General features: G+C 42.9%; 1 long non-coding RNA gene and 1 pseudogene across 1 annotated transcript in view; one reads left to right on the forward strand and one right to left on the reverse strand.

Moving 5' to 3' along the window:
• Window positions 1-26,114, forward strand: part of LOC126354369 (uncharacterized) — a 931,233-nt gene that overhangs the window by 587,921 nt on the left and 317,198 nt on the right. The window lies entirely within an intron of this gene.
• LOC126357333 (5S ribosomal RNA) lies at window positions 8,987-9,103 on the reverse strand (annotated as a pseudogene).

Below are 26,114 nucleotides of genomic sequence, written 5' to 3' on the forward strand. Positions count from 1 at the left end.
TCTGAGGTCATGTCCCCCAGAATTTAGAACTACTTAAACATAACTACCTAAGGACGTCACCCACATCCATGCTCGAGGCAGGATTCGAACCTGCGCCGGGGCAGTCGCGCGGTTCCGGACTGAAGCGCCTAGAACCGCTCGGCCACTCCTTTTTAAAAGAAAATATTAACAATTATCATACATCTAGTGTGGACTTGGTTTCGTGCTTGGCAGCGCGTGATCTTGAACTGCGCGTAATATCTCTGACTTGGAGTATTTTATCTGTGGCGCCAAGCTCTCTGGATTATGAATTACAGAGGATATTAGGTTTAGCAGGCACGTAGAGATGAAAGACTAAGGAAAGGATCGATGACAGCATCAGACCATTATGCTGATTATTGGCTTAACATGTGTATAGTTGGAAGCGTGTAAGCTGGGAACCAAAATTGAGGACTGGAATGCAATAAGCATTCAGGAAAAGTAACAGCATCGTTTTCATTTTTGCCTTTTCCCTGCGGAATCCGCAAGTGTGTATACTATCCAGAGGTAGAGGACCATGCAATTGCACTGAGACATACCGCAATAAGATTCTTTTCCGTGTGGAGGACTGTGATGAAGGCGGCACTGGGCACGGTGCACCGGAGCGCACGCAGCTGTGACAGCCCTATACCCCTGGCGCCGTATCGTATCGTATCGCTGGCCCGGTCGCCAAATTGGCTGACAGGCCGTCCCTCCTCCCTCCCTCCCGCCCTTCCTCCCTCACCCCTTCGCTAGCACGGTGCTCGACACCCCTCTCCTGAGCCTCGCTTTCCAATTTCCGGCGTCTGCTCGCAGCGCTGCGCTGTTGTGCCGGCGCATCCTCTCACTGCGAGTGTATACAGCACTCACCGGCTGTCTAGTAGCCTCCGGTTTAACTGCCGCACGGTCGCTACGCAAATACCCTCCACCACTGCATCAGAAATCAGCGGCCGCTGCAATTCAGTGTGCCGACACCTTCCTCTCGAGCCCGTACCTTCATTCTGCGCATGTTTTGGGAAGCCGCAAACGCCCTCATCGGTGACAGGAGATAGGCAGAGTGTATCTCTTAACACTGCTTTGCAGCTACTTATCTTACCGGTTGATAAGAGGGGGCGAGGGAGAGAAGTGGACTGGAAACTACCGGGGATACATTTATTTGCCAGGAATACCGCACAAGATTTTATTGATCCCCTTACGCTTCTATGCTATAGAAAATTTCCCTTAGTACGATTTGGTATTTCTCATCTCTACAACAATTCAAGTTAGTTTCTTGTTGGTTGGTATTCTTGATATTCACAACAATCGGTTTACTTTCAGAGGAAGTGATTGTTGATGTCAGTCAGCTGTTATTTTATCTTGTAAACTTGCAGTGAGTTAGTGCAGTTCCGAACACGTAAGCCTCCAGTAACTTTGGTGTCCTACACAGCAAAAACGAAACCAAGTAAAAGCTTACTCATGTTGTCAACAATGAACCAAGATAAAGGCACTGTTTGAGGAGAGAATAATAAAACCGGGATAAATGCATATTATAATTCCACTAAAGGTGGAATTGATACCATTGATCAAATGGCGCGTATGTACACCTACAAGAGGGGAACAAAGAGATGGCTTCTATCTGTATTTTACTCTCTCATCGACACTTGTGCCTGCCGGCCGCGGTGGTCTAGTGGTTCTAGGCGCTCAGTCCGTAACCGCGCGACTAATACGGTCGCTGGTTCGAATCCTGCCTCGGGCATAGATGTGTGTGATGTCCTTAGGTTAGTTAGGTTTAAGTAGTCCTAAGTTCTAGGGGACTGATGACCACATATGTTAAGTCCCATAGTGCTCAGAGCCATTTTAACCATTTTTTTTTACACTTGTGCTATCTATGCTTCCACCATATGAGTCCAGCAACATCCAAGATGGAATGAAAAGAAACCCAACAAATGGAAACTTTATCTTCTGCAAGCTAGGATGGAACTAGTGGAATTGCAGGTAGAAGAAAGAAGTGCCAATGCAAGAGCGTTATCTAACCAAATTGTTCAATCAGTGTAGATTGTTCTACAAAAGAAAATCAAAGAACTGACAACAGAAACACGTCAGCCTCCTGCAGGGAAAGGTCGGTGCCATATTTGTGTAAGAAAAGCTAAAACAAAGAAGCAGAAGTACAACAATCTAAGTAAACCAAAACAGTAATGTGGACAGTGTGATAAACATGTGTGTAACACACATTCAGAAAAAATTGTGAAGTGTGTCTCTTACCTTGAAGTTGAGGACTCAGAGTAGTCTTTCGTATATGAACACATCTGTATTTTGTATTGTAATTAGTCGATTTTTTTATTCACTCAATCCAATATTTATAACAAAAAAACAACATTTATAAACCGATGCCTTAGTTAAAATACATAAACTATTTTGAAAGTTGTAATTTTTCGTCAGTAAACTTATTTAATACCTGTGGGCTCGCCGAACCCCCCTCCCTCTTAGGCATCCAAGTTAGAAGAAAAGGCTTGGGCGTCCTAGGGTTAACATCTGAGGTAATCAGTCCCCTAGAACTTAGAACGAACCTACGGACATCACACACATCCATGCCCGAGGAAGAATTCAAACCTTCGACCGTGGCAGTGGCGTTGTTCCAGACTGTAGCGCCTAGAACCCCTCGGAAACTCAGGCCCGCGATTTTATTGACAACAAAATCTTATACATGGCCGCCCTTCCAGAGACCGTGAATAGTTACAACTGAAAGAAAATCAGGCCTCGGTCACTATTTTTAACAAATTAACCTCGTTTCGACACTGCTAGGAGTGTCTTCCTCAGAATTTAAATCCAAGAATATTCTATAACATGGTCACAGAATTATGACTAAATACGTATGATAGAGTATCTTCTGAGGGAAACACTCATAACAGTGTCGAAACCAGGTTAATTTGTTAAAAATAGTCACCGAGGGCTGATTTTCTTTCAATTGTTTTATTGATAATTGCTCAGCACATAGTTACAAAAATTTTAGTCAAAATGTCAGCAGATAATCTTTTTAAAATTATCGCAGATAATTAAAAAGTAATAACAGGACACGAAAAGGCGTTTTAACAGACATTTCAAACAAATTAATCAAAAGGCCGTTAGATATTATTTTCAAAATTTCGGAAGAAAATTCAGAAACAGGATGACACATGTAGCAGAAGGGAATTAGGAACCCAAAAGCAGTGCAATTTATATACAACCTCAATTTATTTAGACTGAGCAGAAGGCGACTCAATGTATTTACAGAATGATACACTTACAAAGTTTTAGTCAAAATGCTCCCATAATAACAAATAATTTATCAAACACACAAGCAGATTAAAAGAAAACACAAGTACTGATCTTAATTAAATGGAAGGCGCTGATAATTGCAAATGCGCAAAGAGTACTATATTAAAGAAAATACACATGCAAAGCGATTTCGGTGAAATGCGAGATTGCTCGAAATTCGCATAAGCCAACTTACAGAGTTAATAAATCACGCATTGGGCAAAAATTATAACAGAAATACCAAAGCTGGAGAAATGCAAAGTTTTAGCGAAATGAATGTTGAATGCCTTACATAAACACGGGCAAACAGTAAAATTTATTTAGTTTCAACTGCAAAGACGTTCGAAATCCAGTCATCATATGTTGTTTCCGAGTATTGCTGTCAATTCAAAATTTATAGTGAATTACTTGTATCGAATGAAGACAACAAATCTGGGAACGATGAATATCCCGTTAGTACACATACGTCTTATTAACTGGCCCTAGCAGAAAATAGTACTATCACGGTAGCCGAACTGTAGTATTATTTTGCTTTGGCAACTTAGCACTCATTGAAGAGGTATTTGTTGGCAACCGGAATAAAATAATAATTTGATCTTTTTACCAACCTGCCAATTCAGATGATACAGTTGCTGATAGGATCAAAGAAAACTTGAGTTTGATTTCAAACACATACCTGACTCATACGACAATAGTTGGTGGTGACTTTACCCTCGATATGTTGGCGAAATACATGTTTAATTCCGGAAGTACGCATAAAATATCATCTGAAATTGTGCTAAACGCATTCTATGAAAATTATTTCGGGCAATTAGTTCATGAGCCCACATGAATAGTAAACGGTTGTGAAAACACTTGATCTCTTAGATTCAAATAATACTGAGTTAACAATGGGCATCAAAACCGATTCAGAGATTAGTGAACACAGGGTTTCCGTAGAGAGACTGAATACTGTAATCCTCAAATCCCCGAAAAATAAGCGAAATGTATTCCTATTCAAAAAAGCAGGTAAAAATTCTGTTGGCACCTTACTGAGAGTCAATCTCCACTCATTCCAAATTATTAATATAAGTGTAGACCGGATGTGGCTTAAATTAAAAGAAATAGCATCGGCAGCAATTGAGAGGTTTATACCAAATAAATTAACAAACGACGGAGTTGATCCTCCTTGGTACAGAAAACGCGTTATAACACTGTTGCAGAAACAACGAAACAAACATGTCACATTTAAACAGACGCAAAATCTTCAAGATTGGCGACCTTTTACAGAAGATAGTAATTGAACAAGGACTTCAATGCGAGTTGCTTATAGCAGTTTCCACAACGAAACTTTGTCTCGAAACCTGGCAGAAAATCCAAAGAGATTCTGGTCGTATATGAAGTATGTTAGTGGCAAGAAACAATCAATGCCTTCTCTGCACGATAGTAATAGAGATACTATCGAAGACAGTGCTGCCGACGAACAGTTACTAAACACAGCCTCCCGAAATGCCTTCACAAAAGAAGACGAAGTAAATATTCCAGAATTCGAATCCAGAACAGCTGCCAACATGAGTAACGTAGAAGTAAATATCCTCGGAGTAGTGAAGCAACTTAAATCACTTAATAAAAGCAAGTCTTCTGGTCCAGACTGTATACAAATTAGGTTCCTTTCGGACTGTGCTGATGCATTAGCTCCATACTTAACAGTCATATATAACCTTTCGATCGACGAAAGATCCGTACCCAAAGACTGGAAAGTTGCACAGGTCACACCAATATTCAAGAAAAGTAGTAAGAATAATCCACTAAATTACAGGCCCATATCGTTAACGTCGATATGCAGCAGGATTTTAGAACATATATTGTGTTCGAACATTATGAATTGCTTCGAAGAAAACGGTCTATTGACACACAGTCCTCATGGGTTTAGAAAACATCGTTCCTGTGAAACACAACTAGCTCTTTATTCACATGAAGTGTTGAGTACTATTGACAAGGGATTTCAGATCGATTCCGTATTTCTGGATTTCCGGAAGGCTTTTGACACTGTACCACACAATCGGCTCGTAGTGAAATTGCGTGCTTGTGGAATATCGTCTCAGTTATGTGACAGGATTTGCGATTTCCTGTCAGAGAGGTCACAGTTCATAGTAATTGGCGGAAAGTCATCAAGTAAGACACAAGTAATTTCTGGCGTTCCCCAAGATAGTGTTCCTTATCTATATAAACGGTTTGGGAGACAATATGAGCAGCCGTCTTCGGTTGTTTGCAGATGACGCTGTCGTTTATCGGCTAATAAAGTCATCAGAAGATCAAAATAAATTGCAAAACGATTTATAAGAAATATCGGAATGGTGCGAAAAGCGGCAGTTGACCCTAAATAACGAAAAGCGTGAGATCATCCACATGAGTGCTAAATGGAACCCGTTAAACTGGGGTTACATGATAAATCAGTCTAATCTAAAAGCCGTGAATTCAACTAAATACCTAGGTATTACAATTACGAACAACTTAAATTGGAAGGAACACATATAAAATGTTGTGGAGAAGGCTAACCAAACACTGCGTTTTATTGGCAGGACACGTAGAAAATGTAACAGACCTACTAAGGAGACTGCCTACAGTCCGCTTGTCAGTCCTCTTTTACAATACTGCTGCGTGGTGTGGGATCCTTGCCAGATAGGACTGACGGAGAGCATCGAAAAAGTGCAAAAGAAAAAAAAAAAGGCAGCACGTTTTGTATTATCGCGAACTGTGGGAGAGAGTGTCACAGAAATGATAGAGGAATTGGGCTGGAAATCATTAAAAGAAAGCCGTTTTTCGTTGCGACGGAATCTTCCCACGAAATTCCAATCACCAACTTTCTCCTCCGAATGCGAAAATATTTTGTTGACACCGACCTACATACGGAGGAAGGATCACCACCATAAAATAAGGGAATCAGAGCTCGTACGGAAAGATATAGGTGTTCTTTCTTGCCGTGCGCTATACGAGATGTAATGGAGAATTGTGACGGTAGTTCAATGAACCCTCTGGCAGGCACTTAAATGTGATTAGCAGAGTATGCATGTGTATCTAGATGTAGATAACTGAAAGTGAATGAACTATTGTGCCGGTGATACCAACTAAAAATGTCTGACGTGCCGAACGTTATTAATCAGTCTTGTTAACCACCTTCGACAGCACAGGAAGTGTAAGGTTCACACCACACATTGCTCACCATGCTGTCGTTTCTCGGCGACGAACAGTCAACATTCGCTGCAGCAGTTGACCAACATTAATAAGTCCAGGCTGCCTTAATTTCTGAGAGACAGTTCCATATAACGAGTACCACCTCAAAATCAACACGAATGTAGATCCAAGTCCCGCCGAGCTTCCTCACACCGAGTCGCCAGCCAAGCCGACTCCTAGTGTTGTGATCAGCCAGGAAGACTGACAATAGTGACTGCAGTCTACAACTTCCTTCTCCTCGCAGGAGAGCCCGTCTATGCCCTATCTCGGCCTGCCAGGGAAGTCATAGAATTCTCTGAGCAAAGATAGTCACGGATAGGCGAGAGTAATAACTATCGATACATGTACTCGCGCAGATCACCAGTCATCACATGTGTTTATAGATTTTCAAATATGAAATATGTTATATTGTTGTTCAATGAATTATTACCTGGGACCGTATTTGCCCTAAATGAAGATCGTAACGATAAATTCCGTAATTTAGGTAAGGATAGAAGGTGAAGTATTGAATTACAATTTGTGCCACGACCGAGACTTGAACCCTGGTCTCCCGCTCGATAGGCAGATGGACTAAACACTACACATATTCCGAATTGTGTTGTCACAGTTCTTGTACCTCATGGTGTAATAGAATTCTGTTCAACCCGCCGCCTTTTTAATAAATCTGTGACCAATCGATGTATTCCATATCAGATGAAAACTGCTTTGTTGGTCATTGCCTAAAGGTGATGAAAGTGATGTAACTTTCGGCCACAACACAAAATTGTTTGAAATTGTCTGTCGCTTTCTATACTGATCTTCTTACTTATCCCATCAGCTTTCTTCAAATGGTTAAAATTTTGATGTTTGATTTCTCTTTTAGTATTCTCCTGTAGTTTCAATAACGTATATTGGAAGTCAGAACCACCTGTTATTCGCACTGAGTAATAGGCTACGTGGGTATAAGTACATAGATAATCCTTCCAAGTGTGATATGAGAACAATGTTCATATTAATTTAGAAATTTATTTAGCGAACCCTCTTAAAGCGATTGATTTACTTCAATTTTATTTCAATCGAAGAACGAGGTCAAAACACCTCGTTTCTGATAAGTGAAAGACGATATTTTAAGTACTATTCGTTGCATTCACCAAATACATTTGGCATCAGGAAGAAAACCCCTTAGTACCTGAGGTGGGTAGCTTGCACGCAGCGTTACGCGGTCTGGTCATAGAGCCAAATAGGTTTCGGCAACAGCTAAATAAGGGCTTAGCCCTTGGCGACGATGGTGGGGAAATGATCGATAGCTTGGGTTTTATCAGAATTTCACGCAGCCTATAAACCAAGAAATATTTATCTGCACACCATCACAAAAGACTTGGAGCTCAGCTAAACCAAAAGGTATGCAACACAAATTAGCAATAGTTTACAATAATTTAGTAATAGAAAGTATACATTACGTAAGTTGAGTGCGAAGAGGACGGGTACTTCAAACGTCGCTTTGCAGCGGCCTATTTGTGGACACTGGTCTAGTCCTCAATCCAGTGAAGGGTGGTTAAAATAACTCGTAGAATGTCCAGATAGGGTCTCTGGACTGCGACATTAGCTAACTGCTGATGCTGCTTTGAGAAACGGTTTCGACACTGTCGAGCTAACTGTCGATACACTTTGAGAGGAGCCGTGCTCGCTCTTACAGCCACGTTTGGCTGAGGAATGTCCTCCTCGTAACTGTTTGCATGATTTAAGGCCGACGTGTAACATAGACGGCGTTGGCGTGTGCTACATGCCGCCAGATCCATTGAGGCTGGCCTTTCCGTGTGGTACATTATGTGGCACTCTCTCCTACCATTTGGAGGACACATGACTTCTAATTACAAACATTGATAACTGTCGCAATCTTTTCCTAGGTAAAATCCAATGTCAACTTTTTTCTCTGACTCAACGGATCGTGTGGGATCTATCACAATAATATTCGGTTTTGATTTTATTTTGAAATTTTTCTGGTCATTTTTTTCTATGTTTTTAGCCGTGTCTACCCCATTCAAACCCAATCAGTATGTTACGAACACATTTTTTATGCGATCACAACCGGCAGTTTACTAGGGGCTCTTAATGTCATTTTAGGCCCTTAACTATCTGTGTAATCAGTCATGAAAATACCTCGAAAGTATAGGAAACTTAATTTCAGTTATGAGACACGTCGTAATTCTGAGGTAATGCTCGTTACAAGCCACTAAAATTAGAGCAACGGCGTCAGTTGAAGGAAGGAAACCACAGCCGTAGTGCCTGTATACCTACCAGTGTAACTAGCATACACTTTGCCTTTCTAAGATGGCAGTGTACTGTTTTTGCCTAGGGTGAAAATGAAAATAAACTAAAAACAAAAGCACTCCGTCTTCAGGCCACAAGTGGCCCATCGGGACCATCCGACCGCCGTGTCATCCTCAGTTGAGGGTGCGGATAGGAGGGGAGTGTGGTCAATTGTGGTCAATTGGCATCACGAGGCTGAGTGCACCCCGAAAAATGGCAACAGCACATGGCGGCTGGATGGTCACCTATCCAAGTGCCGGCCACGCCCGACAGTGCTTAACTTCGGTGATCTCACGGGAACCGGTGTCTCCACTGCGGAAAGGCCGTTGCCAAAATAAACTAAGGTAACGAGATATTTCAGTGCAATGATGTCATTTAGCTCGTTTTTTTTGCAGAATAACAGTAAACAAACATAACTCGAAATTTTTGTTAGTTATTTGTAAAGTTAAAAAACACTTAAGTCGATACACAAAGCCGTCGACCCGCATCCCTGGACAACAAACTACCACAAGTATACTGGCAGTCACAAGTTAGTTAAATTCTATTACTTCAAAAGTATTCACCATAACTGTCAATATATGGATCCTACTGTGAGACAAGACAGTGTCTTCATGGCAAATGTTTGCAGTTGCCTACAAAACCATGACTGTACCCAATCGTGCGCCTCTACGTCCGAAGCAAATCGACGGCCACAAATGTTTTTCATCGAAGCACCGAAAATGTTGCATGCGAAGAGATAGGTATTGTATGCGGGCTGTGTAAGGGTTCATAGCGAGACCTTCAACGTAATCGAAACATGGCAACAAAATATAATGTTGCCAATGTTGTTTCAGAAGTTTCACTGGGAAGTCTTAACGTATCCCCTGCGATTTAAATATTTTTGTCGTTCTGAAGAAAGTTGTCCATGGCCGTTCATTTCCATTGGATGAAGAAGAGCACGTCAGGGTACAATCATGGTACCATGGTTCCTTGTCACATAATGTTAAATTCTGTGCTACTTCAGTGGCAATTAGAACACAGCCAAGGTAAACAATGTATAACATTTTTATTGAAAACTACGTGAACCAAGACACTCCTCCTTTGGAGACAAGTTAATCACTACAAGTTTGTGGTAGTTCATGATTAGTAGGAAAATTATGAAAGTCCGCCTTAGGGTGAAGGGTGTAATGACGAAACACTCGGAAGTATAACAGTCGGCTTAATTCTAAGGTTCATTCTGAAAATTACTTTTAGTAATTAACAGCCTCAGTTGCACTGTTTGCCTAGAATTTACCTAGGTTTCAGTCGGGATAACCCAACCTGTACTGCTCCAGTACAGCACTCGTGGCTGCCGCATCGCGGTCGCGAAGTGGGGCCGAGGCAGTTCCAGATAAGTATTATAGACTGACGATAATTTATGTATTTGTAGTTTTAGCTTGACGATTTCAACTATGGAAAGACGGTAGTTACTGTTATTCTGAAGAAGGTTGGGTTATTCCGACTGAAACCTAAGTAAATTCTAGGCAAACAGTGCAACTGAGGCTGTTAATTATTAAAATTAAAATTACTATTTGCACAGTTGCTGACAGGGCAGCGCAATGTTGAAGACATTTCATTGTGAAAATGTTTGGTAACTGTAAACTATAAACTTCTGTAGTTTTTGAGATATTTAAAATATCATTGTTTCAATGGACGGGACTCATTTTTATGAGATCGCTGATGTATTCAGTTTTGCTTCATCATGTAACTGTGATTTGTCATACATTTTCTAAGAGCAGTAAGAAGCCATCTTCCACACTGTCTCACACTCCGCCGTTTCTGGTGCATCTCCTGCGCAAGGCTGTGCCAGCGGCCGCTATCCAAATTACCAGCTTTGGGATTTGTCCATTTCCCGCAGCTCGCTGACCGCCTTTGCATCGTCAGCTCCTACTGGTTTGGCCGCGCTGCCCTCGGGGCCGTGGGGTCGCCAGCTATCGTTCGGCTGCACAAATTCTCCTCCTCTGGTAACAATTGTAGGTGGCCGAATAACTCGTCTACATGCGGGTAACGTTATATCCTGGAGGACAAAAAATCGTCAGTGTCGCGGAAAAACAAGTTGGTCCTTCGAATTATTGGAACGTTCACGTCATCTCCGCGGAATGAATTCAAACTTAGTCCTCTTTAACGCTGTAGAAAAAATTCATCATAGTTGAAAGCCTCACACCAGACTCAGTGATCCTAAACTTAGTCGCCAATAAAAAACTTCTACCTTTGTAGGATATCTGTTCAAGTAGTGTCATTTAGCACAGACTTTAATATGCAGTACTCTTCCTTACCAGAAAACTTGTAGTTAACTTACTGAACTTCATACCCACACTATTACTGTTATTTCTTGTGAAAGTAATGCTTATGGATAATAGAACTGAAGAGCGCCATATCTATCAGTTCTGCTTATGCCTGACCTAGAGAGATTCTCATCTGATCCGGGCGGAATATCATGTATAGCTTTATTCTGGACTCTGGTGCATCCTGTCGTTGTTGATGTTGTCGGACGTGAAAGACGTCTTTTGTGCGAAAGTGTTGACATCCTTCGATAAAAGTTCCTCGGGCTTACTACCGTATCAGGGTTTAATATTCAAGTATTCAGCCACTTCCCATGTCGCCATCGTCAGGAGTTGACTACTAATATGCCGTGTGGTATTTGTATGTTTAGTTGGCCCAATTCTATCCTGGAAACGTCACAAAGTCACAGAACAGCTACCAGTGATACAGTTTATGTCCATTACGAAGGAACATTAGTAGTAATGGTGATTCCAAGATGGATTCGCATTTTGCGAATCCAGATTGAAGCCAGCTGTTTTTGTCAGAGGCAAATTTGTGTCGGACTGGGACTCGAACCCAGATTTCTCGCTTATCGCAAGCGGACACCTTGTCATTAAGATATCCGAACAAATTTCAAGGCCAGACTCAGAGTTCCATGGGTTTTGAACCATGTGTCTACAACCTGCGCTCGTACATCCATCATGAATATTCCCGTACTGGGAAGATGTTTGAACTGGAACTCGCTTGCCCAATGTCGGCAGACAAATACAATAATACAACGTCTGCGTTGTTCATAAGTACGACGGAATACCGTATATATTCTGACGAGACAAAAAATTATGATCATTGCCTACCGTTACGTTAAGTGCCGCGTTGCGGGCATATGCCGCGGTGACAGAAATGTGTAGGAGGAGCAAAGAGGAGGGATCACCCTAGCGAAGGTATGGGCTGATAATGGGGAAATCCATTGAGAGAAGCTACTTTGACACAGGGAAGATTTTTATTACGCAGAGCCTGTGAACGAGTATCTCGAAAATGACGAAGCTAGCCGAATGTTCAAGTGCTATTATCGTAAGCGTCTATGGAAAGATGTCGGCCCTTCGGACGAAGGTAGTATCCACAAACGCTGTCATCAAGGTGAACGGCGGCTCGAAACGTGTAGCACGCCACGGATGGAGGCTGATGGCAGTAGTATTATGGTATGGGAGATATTTTCCTGCACTTGCATTGCACCTGTGGTATAAATTGGCTGACAGTACCTGCGTCCCTTCACGGTTGATGTCTTCCCCGAAAGCGATGTAATCTTTCAGCAGTATTATTGTTCATGTCTCGGAGCCAGAACCGTGCTTCACTGGTTTGGGGAGCTTCATAGTGAACTCACGTTGATTTCTCTGCGAACAAATCGCATGGAAACCTTATGGGTTGCTATCGGGGGCCATCACCGCTTACGCAAATCAGTCGCTCGTTGTTCAGGCGAATTACATGACCTGTGTGTGAATATCTAACATATACCTTTAAAAACCAACCAACAAACTGTCGGATTCCTGATATGCAGAGTCACTATGTATTTCATTCCAAAGACGGACAAAGGAGCTAGTAAGCCGGTGGTCATAATATTTTGGCGTAGTCAGTGTATAATATCAGAAAGATAAGCTTTCGTGTTCTCAAACTTAATAATGTATTTGCGTAGGAGATTGTGTTTGGAACAGCAGATTTGTCAAAATTGCAGCATTAAATGTGGGGCGGTGCTTCTGAAGTGTTCTGAAACGATACTTTTAGACCGACTAATGTATATGCTACCATACTCAAAAACGATTTCACAAACTCTAGCAGTGACCCTGATAAACGAACATCGCTGTAGGAAGCTAACGATGACCAAATTGAAAAACATTGTGGAAAACCTTGCGAAGTCTCCGTTACACAAGGGGCCACAAAAATTTATTTCCGTAGCTGCCCTGTTTCTCGAGCGAGCATATCGCACTCGAGGAACACATGCTGTTCTTCAGAGACGTGGCGCTATTAAGTGCGAGTTGACAGACGGCCAAACTAGAAAATAGTAAACCAATAAGTTTTATTCTCATTTACATAACTACTCTAAGGGACTAACGACTGCAGGCTGAAATGTTTGTTCACGGAGATAAGCTCTGAGAGGGGTTGGGTGCTGAACAACCATGTAAAGGGAACTGTAAGTACAGAACGTATTAGATTATTTAATACACGCTCGTAAATACCTCACCAGCAGAAAGGATTCTGCAAGTTATTAATGTCTGAAGAGACATCTAAATATCAACTTCTTTAAGAAACATAAGAAATGAACAAGGTATATTGGTGATTGAGGAAACTAGCGAAATAGAATGAAAGAGGTCATTCGAAATGAATTGGGCCAAAAAGTACACAATGTGATGGGACAGAAAAATGCTTTGATCATTGAACGTCTTTTATAACATTGTTCATGGGAAATGCGATAAGAAATAGAAACAAATGTTTTTAAACAAAAACAGCCTAGGAATGAAAGTAAGTTGTTAAAGTTTAAAATTTGTTGATCAAATGACCATTTTCGATAGTAGTACGTTCTTAATTAGACCATCAAAACTCCATGACGAGGACTGGAGAGGGTGGCGAAGTGTTTTAATAGTCAATCATCGTAAGACGATGGAAACCGGTCACCTGATTAAAAATCTTTAAATTTCAACTTACATGCGATCTTAAACTGTTTTTTTTTTTATAAAAATTATTATGCTTCGATCATTTTGTCCTATCGGAGGGTTAGTTGACCATGGAGGAGGAGACTTACAGGTAATCGATAATGGGTAAACAATCACAAATCTGACATCCACACCTGAGCTAAAGAGAATCTGCGGAACTAAAGGAATCAAGCTAAGTGAAAACCGCACTTCGATTACGGTCCGTGAAGACTGACAAACTCGCTTTGGACCTAGACGCGGCTTGGACCTAGCTCCCTGTGTAGCTTTCCCAAGAGAGTTGGATTCTATGTTACTCAAGACTGATTGCCAGAACTGAAGTACGTGAACGCCAGTTTCTCGAAGACTGCTCCTCTCAGAGCCCGCTACGAGATTTTATTTCTGCACCACTTGCAGCCTGGCACCAGAATCCTTACTTCTTCTCCACTCGGTGCTTGTCACGAGAATGTCCTTCCTTTTCGCCTGTGTGTTTCTCTTAGCCTCTCCTAAGGAAAAGCGTAGCTTGCTTCACCCAATAAAACTCGAACACCAACCGATCCGCCATTGAGGCCAGATAAACGAAAAGTTATCTCGTCCTACGTGAAGTTTAGTGAATAGCCAATCAAATTTTACCACTCATAGATGAAACTTGTTTACCTAACCACGGTCACGACATTAGCTTACTCAGTGGAGATCGGAATCTGGCCAAAAGTCTCGTTCTGTCACATAGCCTTTCACACCTGCGTGTGCTGCAGAAACACACATGAAGAAACACACTTGAAGAAATACCAATGAAGACGGAGTTAGGGAAGACGAGCTACGGCCAGCGAACAGGAGCTTCGTTCTCTTTGCTCTCGTGAGGGCCTGACCAAAGGAGCATCTCTACTAAAGACGAGACTTCATGCGAATGACTACTACATCGACGACAGCCTATCGGGACGGTAAGTTTCGCATAGATTCCCTCGATTTTTGACTCTTCCATCGGGAGCTTGAAGTGTGGGCCTGTTTCACCTGGCTATGCCATACCTCAGTGAAATCGACTCTTCCCGCAGTCTCGCTTCTTAAGCCCCTATTGTGAACCGACAACAAAGATGCCACCAGCCCCTCCCTCCCCCCGCCCCCGCCACCAACCCCTGCGTCCGTCTAGTGGCGCCGCGCGGAATTAGCCGAGCGGTCCAAGTTGCTGAAGTCATGGACTGTGCGGCTGATCCCTCGGGCATGGGTGTGTGTAAGTCTGTCCTTATGATAATTTAGGTTAAATAGTGTGCTTGCTTAGGGACTGATGACCTTACCAGTTAAGTTCCATAAGATTTCACACACATTTGAACATTTCACCTGTGGCATTTGTCATGTAGGATGTGTCTCAGCACAAATTCTGAAATGCGTACATACGAAGAATTTAATAAGGGGACAAAACTTATGAACGTTATACTTGAGTAAAACGGATTATCCATTGGCTGATGATTTATACTGGGATGATGTGAGGTGTTATTCATTGACCTCTAGCAATTGTTTGTCATTTATGACGACAATTCTCATTATTTCTCTACCAGGGCTGCGTAAAGTAGGATAATATGAAGCCAATCTGTCATTTAATTGACAGATTAATTGACAGACTTGTTTCAACTTCTTCAGGCCAAAGTAGCACCTCTTGTGAATTTCTTCTCTATAAGCTGGTTTCCGTTCAGTACCACGATGTGGTTTATTGCTGAAGTTTTGAGATCATACGTTCCTAGAACAGTCAAGAAATATATTGCTTCCCCCTACATAAATCTCGCGAGAAGATAGTGAAGATAAAATTAGAGTAATTCGAGACCACACGAAGGCTTACCGATAATCGCTCTCCCCGCGAACTATTCGCAGCTGCGACAGGAAACGGGGGGAAATGGTGGTGGTACACAAAGTACACTCTAGCACACACATGGCAAGGAGACTTGCGGTGTATAGACCTCATACCGCCTGGAATGACGACCTGTACAGACCTACCGTCTGTACAGTTTTGAAGCTGAAGACTGAGACATAGCGCGTGCCCTAAATAGATGCCTTCAATTCACGAAGAGAGTTAGCATATCAATGTGTTGCAAGAATCATGTTGCAGCGGGCGAAAACATTCTCATCGGTACTCATGGTGGGTTCTTTACCTTTCTCCGAGAGGAGACTGATATAACAGATAAAATATTAGTTCACTGTATTACACCATAATAAGAAGAACTACTTATCACTGTACAGTTCATTTCCACAGGAAAAAACGTATCGCTTGATACAGACAAACCAAATGACTCTCAGAGTACGTTTATCAATAACTTATTCGTAGGGTTGTGCCTAATAAATTGACCACGCAGATGGCTTGCTGAAAGACGATGCTATCGTCTTAGTCGATGATCGTGGAATGTGCTCGGCCATAAATACAAGAGCGGTTGTAGCGCTGTAGCGAAACGTTCCTCGGACTGGCAATGACGGTGTCGCTCATTCGTCGATGTGGCTTGCAACGACTGTCTTCTTTTGTGGTTGCACTACGAAGTATCAACCTGGCACTGGCAGCTCGTTCTTCGGACGACACCATAAAATAAATAATTTCTAGTTAACTAGCTGCGCAACCCCTCTAAGTCTTCTATCAGGAGCTCTACTCAGCTCTGTCTTCCCCTTTATCTTGTCTGGAAATTTATCTCTTAAGAACACTCCAGAGAGAGATCTTTTACGAGAGGAAGATAACTCGGTCATGTCATTCATTTTCATGCTGGGTGCTGGATTAATCGCCCCAGCAGTGTCCGCGACCTCGTCCAGAACTGCCAGGCAGTGCCTGGCAATTCCTGTTCCGTTAGACGGCAGCGGCTGCGCCAGTGATCCATCAGCGGGCGCGGACCCGCTGATAAATAATGCATGGCGGCCGCGCTCCGGGTCCCCGGGGTCTTTGCAGACGCCGCCCACGTACGAGCACCGCCGCCCACCGCCAAATGAAGAAAGGCCCAGCCGGGGCGGCGCCGCGAACTGCCACCTGCCTTTCATCCCCAAAGTCAGTCGCTCCCGGCCACAGTCCAACCCGCTGAAACCTGCACGTCGGTTCCATCCACCTGCTTCCACTGCTGTCTGCTCTGGCTTCACATTCTCTATGTGCAGGTCACAGCAGAGGACAACAGAATTTCTGATAACTGACGACAAAAAATTATGAACACCAAAAAATAATTAATGTAGCCTAACAAAATTTTGGAAATACAGTGTGTTTATAATATCGGGGTTTTAACGCTTTATAATATTAATTACATTAACCTTACAGTTACAAATGACATGACAAATAAAAGAGCAACAGTTTTACCAAGAAATAAATGTTCACTGGCATAGCGAAGTACGCGATTGGTTGAAATTCACTGTACGCAAGCGCTGGATAGGCTGCAAGAGGCCCAATGACAGCGCTTTCTTTGCATGGCCTCCACGTTCACCCGACCTACCACCATGGGATTTTTTCCTGTGGGGATTCATCAAGTATCGTGTGTACGTGCCTTTGCTACCAGGAGAACTCCTTGATTTCAGAAACCGGATTGAAGCAAAAACGGTTGATTCAAATGGCTCTGAGCGCTATGGGACTTAACTTCTAAGGTCATCAGTCCCCTAGAACTTAGAACTACTTAAACGTAACTAACCTAAGGACATCAAACACATCCATGTCCGAGACAGGATTCGAACCTGCGACCGTAGCGGTCGCGCGGTTCCAGACTGAAGCGCCTAGAACCGCTCGGCCACTCCGTCCGGCCCGGATTGAAGCAGCTGTTGCTACAATCACTGAAGACACACTTATCAACGTTTGGGAAGAACTCGGCTATAGACGTGATGTGTGCTGTGTGACAAATGGTGCTCACATTGAACATTTATAAGGTTCATGGTAAAACTGTATGAGTTGCTCTTTCGTTTTACACATCATTTATAACTGTACGTTTAATACAGTGAATATTACAAAGCGTTAAAACCCCGATATTCATTTATAAACACCCTGTACATTGGTTTAGGTAACATATTTAAGTGATTAATGTCGCAAGATCATAAGTCAACGCAAGTGAGAGATAAAGCAATGCAAATGTGGATTACTAGTAAATTAGTAACCGGTGTAAGCATCAGAATGTTGAATCCAAGCATGCAAACGTGCATGCATAGTATTTTACATATGCCGGATGTCAGTTTGTGGGACAGATCTTCCTGCCTGTTGCCCTAGGTTGATCAGTAGAAGCACGGTTAACACTGTTTGTGGATGACGCTCGAGTTGTCGTCTCGTGATTGAGCAGGCCAAGGCAACATGTCAACACTCTATAGTGTCTGTTGGGTTACAACAGCTGTATGTGGGCAAGTGTTATGCTGTTGGAAAACACCTCCTCGGACGCTCTTCATGAATGGCAGCGCAACAACTCGAACCACCAGATTGATGTACAGTTTTGCAGTCATGTTGAGTGGCATAACCACTAGAGTGATCCTGCTTAAACGAAAACGCACCCCAGTCCATAATTCCAGACGTAGGTCCAGTGTGTCTAGCAGGCAGGCAGGTTGACTGCAGCCACTCAACTGATCAACACACGGCCAGCACTGGCACCGAGGCAGAACCAGTTTTCATCAGAAAACACAATACGCCTCCATCCAGATCTCCATTGAGCTTTCGCTTGACACCACTGAAGTGGCAAATGGCGCTGGTTTGGTGTCAGTGGAATGCATGCACGCTACAGGGCGTCTGGCTTGGAGTGTACTTGAAGTAACCGATTTGTAACAGTTCGTTGCGTCACTGTGGTGCCAATTACTGCTGAAATTGACGTTGCAGATGCAGTTCGATGGATCAGAGCCATATGCCGAACACTCCCTTCTCGGTAGTGCCATGTAGCCGTCTGGAGCTCGGTCTTCTTGCAGAGGTACATTCTCGTGACCATCGATACCAACAATCATGTACAGTGGCTACTTTTCCGGAAAGTCTTCCTGTAATATTACAGAAGGAACATTCAATTTCTCGTAGCCCTATTGCAAGACCTCTTTCAAACTCAGTAAGCCGTAGATAATGCGTCTTTGTCACCTTAAAGGCATCCTTGACTGACATGAACTCACCTCATCCAGCTTCAAAGGTAACAATCGCTCATGAGCGTTATAGCGTGTATTTAAAGCAAACCTTATTTACATCCTTTTAGCGACACTACTAGCACCACACAAATGCGACTGGTCAGAAATCTGGGTAGATACCATCATTCAGATGTAGGAACATGCCTTCCAACTTTCGTTTATATTGCACAATTCCTTCGTGGTGTTTCGATTGTTTTGTCGTGTATATGAACAATAATATCAATAATGCAGGGCTCGACTTTCAAATTCCAGAAGACTTTAAATGTCCGCATCTCGTGGTCGTGCGGTAGCGTTCTCGCTTCCCGCGCCCGGGTTCCCGGGTTCGATTCCCGGCGGGGTCAGAGATTTTCTCTGCCTCGTGATGGCTGGGTGTTGTGTGTTGTCTTTAGGTTAGTTATGTTTAAGTAGTTCTAAGTTCTAGGGGACTGATGAGCATAGATGTTAAGTCCCATAGTGCTCAGAGCCATTTGAAGCAACTTTTTGAAGACTTTAAATAACGTTCTTTTGCTCATTGTGCGTATATACACTGAAGAGCCAAAGAAACTGAAATACCTGCCTAATATCGTGTAGAGCCCTCGCAAGCACGCTGAAGTGCAGTAACCCGGCGTGGCATGGACTGAAGTAGTGCTAAAGCAAACTGGCGCCGTGAATCCTGCACAGCTGACCATAAATCCGTAAGAGTACGACGGGGCGGAGATCTGATCACCACGTTGCAAGGCATCCCAGATATGCTCAGCAATGTTCATTCCCGGGAAGTCTAGTGGGCAGCGGAGGTGTTGAAACTCAGAAGAGTGTTCCTGGAGCCACTCTGTAGAAATTCTGGCCGTATGAGGTGTCGCATTTTCGTCCTGGATTTCCCCAAGTCCATTGGAATGCTCAAGGGACATGAATGGATGCAGGTGATCAGACAGGATGCTTACGAACGTGTCACCTATCAGAGTCGTATCTAGACGAATCAGGGGACCCATATCACTCCAGCTGCACAAGTCCCGCACCATTACAGAGCTTCCACAAGCTTGAACAGTCCCCTGATGACATGCAGGGTCCATGGATTCACAATGTTGTCTCCATCCGCTCGACCCAATTAGAAACGAGACTCTTCCGACCAGGCAACATGTTTTCTGTCACGAACAGAGTCCAATCTCAGTGCTGATATGCGGAGGCGAAGCGTAAAGTTGTGTGTCGTGCAGACATCAAGGGTACACGAGTGGGTCATGGGCTCCAAAGGCCCATATCGAACATGTCTCGATGAATGGTTCGCACGGTGACGCTTGTTGATCGCCCAGCATTAAAATCTGCACCAATTTGCGGAAGGGTTGCACTTCTGTCGCTTTAATGATTCTCTTCAGTCGCCGTTTGCCCTGTTCTTGCAAGATCTTTTTTCTGCCGGAGTGACGTCGTTTTATCGTATTCCTGATATCCACGGTACACTCGTGAAATGATAGTACGGGAAAATCCCCACTTCATCTCTATCTCGAAGATGCTGCGTCCTAACGCTCGTTCAGTCCCACTTAAATCTTGACAACCTCCCATTGTAGCAGTCGTAACCGATCTAACAACCGCGCCTGACATTTCTTGTCTTACATAGGCGTTGCCGATAGCAGCGCTGTATTCTGCCTGTTTACATATCTCTGTATTTGAATACGCGTACCAACAAGAGTTTCTTTGGCGCTTCAGTGTAGTATAATAAGACGAAAAATACACTCTCTGATCAAAATAATACATACATCCTATGTAATGCGCAACTGATCACTGGAACTCACGAGAGGCTCATCCACCGACATAGAAAGAGAGGGTATTGTGTTGCCAATTGAAGGAGTACTATGGGCAGAATCCTTTGGTCATGAAACAGCATTGACTTAGGATGTGGACAAGTCATTGGATGTCGCCTAATTAACAACTCTATCAGATACATTTCAGTTCTTCTAAAACTGCCCAAGTCGACAGTTGATGATGTGACTGCACTGTAAAGTGGAAACTCGAAGGTAAAACTACACCTAAACAAATACATAGGAAACATCACGTACGATGTACAGGGACCGTCAAGGACTGCGGATGGCGTTCATAAAAAATCGCATGAAGTCAGTGGAAGTGATCACTTGTGAGTTCCAGAGAGCTACCAGCGGTCTAGCTAAGGCAATGAGTGTGAGTAGGAAGCTAAAAATAATAGTGTACAAGAACCGAGCAGCTCTTCATAGTATTCAGTGCTAAGCAACGCTTGAGCTGGTGTAAGAAGCGACGCCACTGAACAGTGGATTACTGAAAAACGACTGATTTGGAATCGCACTATACCCTGCGGCAATCCAATGCAATCCAATGGATGCTTTTGATTTTCTTGAATGCCTGGAGAACGTCACTTGCCAGCGTGCGTAGAGCTAACAGTGATGTACAGAGGAGGTGATGTTGTAATATTGGGGGACGGGGGTTCGCTGGTTAGGATGTGATCCATTTATTGCGCTTAAGAAAACGCTAAATGTGGAAGAAATGTTCACATTATACAGTATGGTGGACTGCGTTCACTAGAGGTACAGGTCGCAGACGATGATGGTATCAGTATGACAGAAGCACCCTGTCATAAAGGAGCGTCTGCGTGGCAAAGATTTGTGCACAATAACATTACTGAGATGACTTGACCTCTCCAGATAAAAAAAATGTGTGTGAAATCTTATGTTGCTTAACTGCTAAGGTCATCAGACCCTAAGCTTACACACTGTGACCTCCCCCTCACTTATCGACGTTAATGACAGTGAAAAATTAAACCGCGTGCACCAAATGGAAATGTAGGAAAAGCAATCGTCACCGAAGTTAATTTGTGGGTAAAGAGGGAGGAAAGGGTTACTTCTACATGAAAGGAAAATGCAAATGAAATTGGTGGTTCAAAATGGTTCAAATGGCTCTGAGCACTATGGGACTTAACAGCTGTGGTCATCAGTCCCATAGAACTTAGAACTACTTAAACCTAACTAACCTAAGGACATCACACACATCCATGCCCGAGGCAGGATTCGAACCTGCGATCGTAGCAGTCGCACGGTTCCGGACTGCGCCTAGAACCGCGAGATGAAATTGGTGGAAATTAATTTTGAGAAAAGGGTAAGATTAGTAAAGAAAGTAAATGTGCGGTAGTTACGTTTACAAATAACTGGCGTTAATTAGATATTTGAGATTTGGGGAAAATTACGGTCGCCAGTCCTGCGGACAACTACTATAATAACTGAAAAAGAAAGGTTATTGCACATATAATTAGCAGAAAAAACGTGGCAACTGAAGGTTGACACGTGTAGTGTAGAAACTGAATGTTTGCCAGAAGTAATAAATTTCGCTACACACTGACTTAATTCAGCAAAAGAATTAATAAAACCGGAATATTGAAAGTTAATTTACTGACTGAAATTAATAGTAAACTTTGTTTCTGAAGCACAACGAAATTTAATAAAATAAAGTTAGTCTTGGGCTTCCTCAACAATCATTTCAAAAGATACTTGAATCTACGCAATTTAGAAATTAGAAATTTAACTTTGAACTTGAATTAAATGATTCTGAACAGTTGACAAGAGTAAAATTTAGTACGTATCAAGCTGAGCTGCAGTCACTGGTAAGCTAAAATATGCTAACAAAACTCGCACTCTTAATTTGTGCTTGTGTAATCTAAATATTGTAGCCAGATATGAATACTTTAACTGAACTTTGAAATTAAAGCAATGAAATGGAATAATATTACTTTAATGCTGGCGTTTGAATTTCAACAACACTCGGGTTCATTCCGGAAAAGGAAGGGACCCTGCTTGGTAATGCAATTGGGACAATGAGCAACAAATGTTCTTGCTAAGTTGCTGCAATTATAGTTACGAAAATGGAACAGTTTGAAAAGATGAGGTCTGCCGTACAGTTCTAGAACTTTACGTGTTTCCAGTCTTTCTTGTTGGTTGATTGAAGGTTTGAAGTCGTCGGTCGAGGAGGTGGCGACAGTCATTCATTGTCGGCCGTCGCTGTTGTAGAAGCTGGATGTTGGCGCGCCTTCTTATCGACCTGGTCACCATGCGACACGGGCTCCGGATGTGCGCCAGCTACTACTTCCCGTCCGCGACACCGTTTCAAACTGTCATAGCAAGTCGAGCGCAATTACATGCAGCGAAACCCCGAAAGCGCGGCAACTCACGGGAGCGTCACACAACACATCTGCTCCACCGCCCTACTCCAGCCAGACCCTCTCTGTCCGCGCTCTATGCGGCAGAGTTAACACTCCCATAGATCCTAAACACTTTGGTTCTCCACACGACCTATCGATGTAATCGTTCGATAGCATAGTTTTCCCTAGGCCAGACCCAGCGTAAAAATACAAAGAGTATTTACAAAACAAACCAATTATACATCCACATAAATACATAAATATAGATATATACAAATAGTAAACCAATTACAATATATAAAGACACAGAAATGTCATAGCTCCAGGTAACAAAATAAGGAAAAAAAAATTATAGTGCAACAGATGGACATAGGAGGGTATGCATTCCCGGCGTTACAACACTACTTAACCTAGATTATGCTAAGGACAAGCACACACACCCATGCCCGAGGGAGGACTTGAACTTCCGCTGGGAGCGGCATTTCCAGAGTGCCAACGTTAACCCAAAGGAACAACTCTGAAATGAATTACAACGTCCACTTTGCTCCAGACCCCATTGTTCAGCCTTAAACTTTTCTGGAGAGTTAAATTGACGATGAACACAAAATCTTTGCGTGAAATATATATTTTAGGAAAAAAATAGCTTGGTTTCTTATTTTCGCGCCAGTGTCAGCATCGATTATTTTAAGTGCGCGAAGACCGTTCGCACTACCAAATCGGACTTCATAAATTAAATAGCAGGCAGGTCCTGAATAATTACTGCAATTCATAGCGATTTCAGTGAGATAGCCGTTTTGGCAGCCAAGCAAATCTCGCCTCAGCAGGTTATCAATGTTCACGCAGTAAGACTCAACTGCATTTCGTTACAAAATCTGTTAACGTATAAAAAGGATGTCATTAGCATGAAGCAATAAAATATTACACAATGTGAGAAATTAACTTAGTGCTTATTATTGTTCATAGTCACGTACGTTAACACATAAAACAAGGGAAGTACGTCAGACAAACGGCAGATATTGCTTTTCAAAGATAACTTAATTACTAAACGGGTTACTCCATAGTATGTGCATTATCACTGTATGTTACACATACATGAGTCTTTACTGCATCACAATATCAAACATTATAGTCAAGATATCATGTTTGCTCTAAAATATGTTGTTATATCACTTCTCCAGTTGTGGCTCTTCAGGACAATATGTTGCCATTCCTGCAGAGACAGGCACCTCACTGAAAATGTTCCAAGCAGAGAACAAGCCGGCATAAAGGACACATCTCATATTAATGCACTAATATTTCCCAGATGCTTTTCATCACACAGCATAATTAAATTTGTAAGCGGTTTACGGATACGGTGGCTTTGAAGTTTAATAAACAGGTCTCTCATTTCTGGGAACCACATTTGCACTAATCCCGCTGGGCACCAAGGCGACCTGTGCTTGTAAGTCAGATACGGTAACGTCACTCCAGTCTACCCATACTCCTGAATCCGTTCTGGAGCCCGTGGTTTGTAATGGCAGTCTTTCGACTAGCCATGACCAGATGCTTTCACTGGGTGACAGACCTGCAAAACGGGCACGCCAGGTCGACGGTTTGACAGCCTCTGTATTAACCCTTAACTCTCGAGGTGTGGTGCTTCAAATCGAGCGAAAACTTTCAAAGGCCAGTTCAGAAGGAATACTTCTATTCTCTCCCTACTCAAATCGCCTACGTTAGAATGTTTTGTTATTGGTTGCATTATCGGTTTTTATTCTTGTTGTTGATACGCGTTATTGACAAGTGTCGGGAGTCTCCTAGACTGCGCCACTGTTTTCTTCAGTATAGTACAAAACGTGTTCGCAGGAACGTCTCAGTTAGTCGGTGATTGGAGAAAGATGTCAGTGAAAAAGTTCAAGATTGCAAAATTTTCTTCACGGACAAAATTTTTCCGTAATAACCGTAACCTGCATTTAGAGGCAGGTTCCCCTAGTTTCCTTATACCATTAATTACCGGAAGGTATCTGGTTACCAGGATGATGAGTCTTAATCTCGGCACGAAGTGCCGGTTTCTTAGGATTCATGACTTCCATTTTTGGTACAAGGTCAGAACAAAGAATAGGGGGACAATCGTCTAAATAAGTTTTGCGTCAACACTTTGAGTAACACGGAACTTTTGATGTTGATTGACCGAGGCAGGCGAAGAGTGGTTCGCAATTTAAACAACTTCACGTACTGTGAAAGGGGTAAACTATTAAGTTAAATATGCGGCTGGGGGAGCGGTGTTCTGACCACATTCCCCTCCATATCTGCATTCAGTGACAGTTGGGGGTTGTGGATGACACGGCGGCGGGTCGATACCGTTGGGCCCTCACAGCCTGTTCGGCCGGAGTTTAGTTTTTCTTAAGCCAAATATTGTAAGGGAAGAGTGAGACATTTTTGAAGTTTCTTTTAGTTTTCCTGTTACAATAATAAGGCGATATCAATAGCACACTTTTTCCCGCTAGGTATTAAATTTGGGGCTAACAAATAGAATATCATTATATAAGATCTACGCTTCCTTCTCTGTTTTACCACAGCTTCACGTCTGCTGTGCAGCGAGCTACCTTAATTTAAGTATTAACTGTATTTTTCTTACTTGTCACTTCTTCTTCTGCGTGTTTTTGCTTTTACGAAGCTTTAATAGTCGAGTGCTATTAAGTGTTCCATAGATCTCGAGTTTGTTTTGAATACAGTCAGAGAGAGTCCCTTTAGTCAGCCATAGTGCTAGTAGTGCTAGTGTTTGTTTTGAATACAGTCCAGAGACAGGTAGTGTTATTTCCCTTGTTTTCTACAAGAAGTGGTTAGCAATCACAGTTTAGTCAATAATCAACCGCCTTTAGTGAATTAGCAGTCTATTTAAAAGTTTATTAACACTCTATAGTAAATTGATTTCTTAGGATGGATAGGATGTGTGGCTGCTGTGTACGGACGCAGGAGGAGCTGGCCACTCTTCGCGAACAGCTGAGCGTGTTGATGGCCGCGGTCAGCCGTCTTCAGGCTGCTGCCTCGGAGTGTAGCGGCAGTGGGGAGTCTGGTGCGTCGCAAGGTACACCCCAGGTGTTACATGCTTCACCCACTGTCCCTGCTGTCGAGACATCTTCGCGGGTACCGGGAGCGGTTGGGCCACCCTCTCCCCAAGGGGAGTG

The sequence above is a fragment of the Schistocerca gregaria genome, chromosome 3, assembly GCF_023897955.1.
Source record: "Schistocerca gregaria isolate iqSchGreg1 chromosome 3, iqSchGreg1.2, whole genome shotgun sequence".
Taxonomy (NCBI): domain Eukaryota; kingdom Metazoa; phylum Arthropoda; class Insecta; order Orthoptera; family Acrididae; genus Schistocerca; species Schistocerca gregaria.